The sequence below is a fragment of the Primulina huaijiensis genome, unplaced genomic scaffold, assembly GCF_012295235.1.
Source record: "Primulina huaijiensis isolate GDHJ02 unplaced genomic scaffold, ASM1229523v2 scaffold16463, whole genome shotgun sequence".
Taxonomy (NCBI): domain Eukaryota; kingdom Viridiplantae; phylum Streptophyta; class Magnoliopsida; order Lamiales; family Gesneriaceae; genus Primulina; species Primulina huaijiensis.
The window spans coordinates 20,988-27,794 of record NW_027343335.1 but is presented as its reverse complement, the minus strand read 5'-3'; the positions used below and the strand labels follow the sequence as shown (position 1 = coordinate 27,794).

The 6,807-nt window shown below is 37.8% G+C and overlaps 1 long non-coding RNA gene across 1 annotated transcript; it reads right to left on the bottom strand.

Moving 5' to 3' along the window:
- Window positions 1-571: 571 nt before the first annotated feature.
- LOC140965899 (uncharacterized) lies at window positions 572-2,214 on the bottom strand. Its single transcript, XR_012173171.1, has 2 exons — window positions 1,561-2,214; window positions 572-1,493 (listed from the first exon to the last, which is right to left on the bottom strand). It is a non-coding gene; the product is annotated as an uncharacterized lncRNA (long non-coding RNA).
- Between the last annotated feature and the right edge of the window lie 4,593 nt (window positions 2,215-6,807).

Here is a 6,807-nt window from a genome sequence, read left to right as displayed (position 1 = left end):
AAAATATCCAGGCATGTGTATATTTTCCTTGACTCTTCAATCAAGTCATAATATGATTTTTAAACATTACATGATCATGGTTTTATAGCCAAAAACCGAAATTTTTGACAGCACCATTATTGAAAATTCTGCACAGATTTTGTTCCACCTTGTGCTTCACGGTTGTGCATGGTTTTAGTGATTGCAGGGGTTGGCTCACGTCCAGGCTTTCAAGGATACATCTAGGATTGATATAGAGTGTATTAAAAAGGGATTTGACCATTGGCTAAAGCCTCTTTTCCCCCCAGCAACTCGAATGGCAGCAACACTTCCCTTAGTGTCATATTGAGTTTCGAATTTGCAGCTTGCTGTCAAGTGGGATGAATCTGATCTTGGCTGCCCCAGGGGCCATAGCCATGGTTAGAACATCTCCTTATGATGTCTAAGACGTGACCAAGTCGGCCTTTCAAGGTTTGGTCCATGGTTGCATCGGTTTTCAAATCAAAGAACCAAAACAGCCCCTTCGCCCCTTTGAATTCTGCATGTGTTCCTCGGTTTTGCGTGGTTTGGGATGGACCTCGGTTGGCATCTGGCCCTTAGCCCTGGTTCAGACCATACCCCTTGATGTCTAGATCGTGCCATGGCCAACCAAATGGCCACTGGAAAGGTCCATGACAGTAAACGAATCAAAACTCCCCAAGCGCGCAGATTACGTTCTCGGCTAGGAGTGTGGTCGTGTTTCTGGTGTGGTTCGGATTGTGGCTGGCCTAGGTCCCTTAGCCATGGTTCAAATCATTCCTTAGGACGTTAATAAGAGGTTCTGGTTGGTGGTTCAAGCCCCAATGGCCATTATCCTTGCAAACGACGCAAGCAAACACAAGCGCTGCAGCTGTAATTCTGGATAGCAAGTTTGCACGTTGGTTCGGAGGCTCGTTTGAGTTCTTGGTCCGCTTTCAGCCTATGGCCTTGGTCAGGACAGCACTTCATCAAGTTGGGAAGGCCATGTTTTTGTCCGTTTGTAATTCGGATCATTTTAGAGGTCGTACGAGAATTTACGGTGCAATGTGCCAAAATGACTCTCGAAAGAGCGTTTCATGTTTTTGGCCTCCATTCACTAAATTTCGAGGACTGTAAATTTAGGAGCATTATTTCATCATTTTAGGCGTATTTTAATCATGACTAAATGATGGTTCGGTGGCGGTTCGGGTTGGTACGCAGTCACGATTAAATACGAAGTCGTTAGGCGTAATTGTCTCAGTTTTTGGATTCAATTACAAAGTTTGGTCAAGTTAAATCATTTGCATATTTTTCTTGTTAGATTTAAGTCGCAGCGAGCCTGAGAGCGATCCAACCCAATTAGTAAAATTATTACAGGATATTTAATGATGTTATTTAATTATATTACGTGCAAAATATTCATTTTTGATATTTATGTGATATTGCTTGTAGTCACTTTACTATCATGGGATTATTACTTCACTCGGTCGCCAGTTACCGATCAGTTCAGTTTGGTACTACCCGGTCGCCAGTTACCGGTCAGTTCAGTTTTGTACCACGNCTTTACTATCATGGGATTATTACTTCACTCGGTCGCCAGTTACCGATCAGTTCAGTTTGGTACTACCCGGTCGCTAGTTACCGGTCAGTTCAGTTTTGTACCACGCGATCGCCAGTTACCGGTCAGTTCATTTCAGTTCAGGGGTCACTTGCGAAGACCATAATCTCGCCAGAAAATTTTTACAAGCTATTTCATTACAGGGCTCCAAGGAGCAAACATTTCAATAATAATATTTTCAGTTCAGTTATGCACGTATTATAGTTACTCATGAAATGATATTTTACGTTACACCTCATGACATGATATATTCACTTTCACGCGATTTTATTATTTATTTACTCGTTATTTACGATATATGCATGCTGAGTCTTTAGACTCACTAGACTTGATTGTTGTAGGTACTGATGATATCGGGACCGAGGGCGGGGACAAGTAAGCTAGCTTGGGTCGGCAGTAGTGGAACCCGAGGACCTCATTTTTAGCATTTATTATTTTCCGAACTCAATTTTTATCTGTTGATGGATTATTTGAAATCGATACTTTGCAAACATTAAATTCTTCCGCTGCTATTTTGAATACTAAACTTTATTTATCAGTTTATCTTATGAATGAGACATTTTAATTATTTAAAAAGAAATTTTTTAATTTTTCCGCAAATTTTCAAACACGAATTTCGGGCCTTTACACTAATGCATTCTCGGTACCCTTCAACATCGGAGGGTGCAAAGACTGAAATCTGGCTAACAGTATCTCCATCGGAGTCGGAGTTATATCCATTTGAGTATGAGTAGCACTGTCCTGATCTTGTGCCACTGGTACGTTCTGTCTATGTCTACCACGACCTCTACCTCGAGTAGCCATGTCTGATATACAATACATCAAACACATATAAAATCACAAAATCACAATCATCTCAATCTTGTATCAATCATCTCTGGCTCTCGAGACTCAACAATCTCAAAAATCTCGAATAAAACTCAACAATATAATATCTCAATTTAAATTATGTATTTCACATCATAGCACAATGAAAATGCTAACAAATACATCACATGCTCAATCAATTCTAACTGACTCGATCTACCCTGTTCCCAAATATCTTACGCTCTGATACCACTTAATGTGGGGCCCTAGGTCCGATATCTAATACTAATAATTATAATTGTAACAAACCAAATGATCGAGTAAAATACATAATTTGTGGTTCACAAATTCACATAAACATCGTCAAATTAATTTAATTGTCTCAAATGTTTGAAATATAATTTTCAACATGCCAAAATAAAGAAATCGCAACATCATAAAATAGCTCCTAAGACCCGAGAATCCCACTCTAACTCGTATCTCCTCACCTTGTGCTGGACCCTGGCATCCCAAGCCTTGCCTCACCTACCGTCAAGCACATGAAAACAAGAGGTACCGGACATGCCGGTGAGTATAAACCCAGTATGATACAATCAATAACATATGAGAATTAAAGTGACAAATATTTCATATTAAATTCATAAAGATGCAATATAATGCAATGCATGATCAGAAGCTGTGGGCTATCAATAAATCTCAAGATCAAGTGAATCATCTGGTCATAGGGTACCCAAGGAAAGAGAATCCCCCAGCAACATCCACCGACTCATCCGCTCGAGGTGGGGTGCTGTGTTCTACAATCCCAGGACTATGGTGCGCATATAGAGAGTGTTCAGGCCATAGCAGCGACCTCCGCATACACTATGCCAACTCAACTATAGCCCCATACGTCCAACAAATCAATAAATCAAGGCGACCTCCGCCATATCAAATCTGAATCAACAAGTGGCTCAATATGCAATGTAATGATGTAAATCAATATCATCATTTCGATATTATAATAAACTCATCTCAAGGCCACAATCATCATCAAATCACAAGTAATTCATCGAGCCATAGAATTTTCAATTTAAAATAAAAATGATACTTTTACCTCGTATGTTACCGACCGTAACATACCTTTCAAATATTACCAAAAGAAGATCGAAATGTGTAGGTGAGAAGTCTTGAACCTTCGAAGTCTACTATAACTCAAGAACTCGGATCATTTATCAAAACAGAGCAATTTCTGTACAAAATTCATAATTAATTCAATAATGCTTCGAATCAATATCCGTAATTTTGATATTCAAGAAACTCAAATCCCAACAATTGTGTAAAGAAGGAATACATATCATTTCTTAACCGTAATATGACATAAAAACATTCATTGAATCATTTTGTCAAACACGTGACGTGCGTGCTAAAGAATTAGCTCCTCTACAATTCCATTTCTTTTCCACAATATCAATACATACAATACTATCAATCATTACATTAAAAACTTTACCTCAACACTCAAACCAAACAACCCATTGTTTTCCCTTCAATCACTAACCCAAGGAAATCAGCTTTCTTACCTTGCTTCTAAACTCTTGAGGAGAAGAACTTCTAATCTCCAAGCAAAGATTAAGGCTTCAATAAAAGATTAATGTCTTGGAAGAAATTGGATTGAAGGAGAAATGAATAACCCTAGCTTCCAAACCGATAGAGAGAAGAGAAGGAGAAGGAAAATGAGTAAAAAGATGATCCCATTCGATTTTATGCCTTCCCAAACTCCAAAACACGTTTTCTTAAATTGCTGGGCGCTCGGGCGGACATTTGTTTCTGCTAGGGCGCGGAACTCTTGGCCATAAATCCAAAATTTTTGAACAAGACCCGCCCGGGCGGACATCTTTTTCCGCTCGGGGGCGCTCTGCGCACAGCTACGTCAAAGACTGCTTCCAAAACCCCTCTTCCCTTCAGAATTAGGAAAAGTGATAAACAAGAAAGTTGTAGCCCTTTGTCTTGACTTGCATCTCCAATTGATTTCATGTCATTTGGAGGTCTGAGTAAAAAGTTATGTTCGATCTCCCAACATGTGTCAATGTAGGAACGACCATACGCACGACACACTTCGGGGCGCTTTTGGCTCGTCTTCCCTAATGATTTTGAACAAAACTAAAAAACATGAAAGTTATAGCCTTATGTCTTATCTTTCTAATGAAAGTGGCCTCACATCAATTGGATCAAAATACAAAACATTATGCTAAAAACCACAGCTACTACCACATTTTTCATACCGTTTCTGCACTTCCATTACCTATTTAGATCAAATTCACCCTTTGATTCTACCCATCCATAATCTATTCCATTCTATAACATTCATTCCCATTCATACCATCACGTAAAGCCATAAACCATCACAACTACTGCCACAATTTTATTTTTTTCAAAATTCGGGCACTACATTTGGTTAAATATTAAAATAATTATGATTTTTTTACTATATGTTGGTCATGGTGAAAGTAAATTTGTCCTCTTTATGATATTTTCACAATTTGATCATCTTAATGAACTTTTAAGTGAATCATGTCTTCTTCAAAGTTGTAGATAATTTCTCAAGGATTTCAAACATGTTTGAATTACATCCATTTGAATTTTCTAGCTTGAGTTATCATTATTTTACCAACACGTAAAAACCTGAAAATAAAACATATTTAGTAAGACATTTAAATATAAACAAACAATACTAAAATAACATAATTTTATAATTTTAATGAAACTTATATATGTTTTAACATATAATAAATTATTAATTTTAAGTTTCTTCACTCGGCGCCCAAGCGGTAACTTCTTACCGCTCGAGCGCCACCTTTCTGTCCGAGGCCAGTAGACCTGGCGCTCGAGCGGTAAGATATCACCGCCCGAGCGTGGGGCCAGTTGGAGGGAGGTTTGGTATTCTTTTTTTTTTTATTGCTTTAGGTTTCAATAATGAGTTCTTATCTTTTATTGTTTGAGAAATGTTCACACGTCATTTTAGAGTTTGTTTCGGGGTTCGATGCTATTGTTAGTATGATTAAACGAGGTCAAGTCCCGAGGGTTCTAGAATATCATAAGCTATTCAATTGATTCGGTGGTGATCGCGGATACCTAAGTCTAAGTTATGCAAGTTAAGTATTTAAACCCATGCTAGTATGGTGCAGCAGTGGCCCCAAGCCAGATCCAACATATCCCTCAACGTCAAGTAAGTATGTTTGACTTGCAAAGAAAACACTTTTAAGTTTTTGAGGTGTGCTAAATGTCTTGTGACCAAATTATGTATGGGATTGGAAAGAGGTAAAGCATGAACAGGGACCAATCCACCCCGTTAAAGCATGAACGGGTTTAGATCAAGATTGAAAAGCATTAAAGCATGAACGAGGACCAATCCACCCGTTAAAGCATGAACTGGATCTCATGTATGTGGCAGTGGATCTTCCCTGTCACCCCAGTACTTTGGTTTAGTCTGATCAGGCGTATTTATGTATGGCACTTGCTTTGATACATGCCTGTACGCAAAAATGATGAAGTTTATGTATGTTCAAGTATGTACAAGTATGCAAGCACGTTCATGAAAAGTTTTCACGTTATGGCACATCTACGTTATTTATGTATGTTAAAGTTTGATTGCAAGTTCAATTTTCAAGTATGTACGTTCTATTTTGAAGTTGAATGTGATTTTATTACATACTACTCGTTACTTCCAGTTTATACGTGTTGAGTCTTTAGACACACTAGACTTGATCGATGCAGGTGAGGATGCATTTGAGGACACGAGAGACGTGGACTAGTGAGCTGGCTTGGACTTAGCGGGAGGCTAAACCCGAGGACCGCCATGTTTTAAGTTTTATGAATGTTTAAAAATACTTTGAGATCTTTTGTTACATTGGTTGTGAGATGAACATCTTACTTTATAAAAATTTTGAAGGTTCACTTCTTATTTAAGAAAATTTTTAATTTTTCTACAAATTTTAAGTAGTAAAAAGTACGGTACGTCACAGGGATGGTCTAGAGTCAATGAAAGTAAAAAAAAATCTAAATCAAGAAATTTTACATTCAAGTGCAAAACAGTCATTTTACATCGGGGTAGTACGAAAAGGGTTAACAGCATCCCGAAGGGTCATAACACATGTTAAATGATTTATTATGATGATTTTTGTGAAAATATGATATTTTATTATTTGTGGTAAATCTATGCAAATTTTACTGTAAAATGTTATTTTTGGAAAGTCATGATATTTTATGAAATAAAAAAGAAAGAAAAAATGTTTTGAAGGATGCGAATTGACTGTAACAAAAAAGATATACGATTTTTGAAAATATCGAGAGGGCGAAGGCCCCAGATGGAGCCTGTTTACGGGACAAGGCCCAGAGAAATCCCAACGATCGTATTTTCATTATTTTTA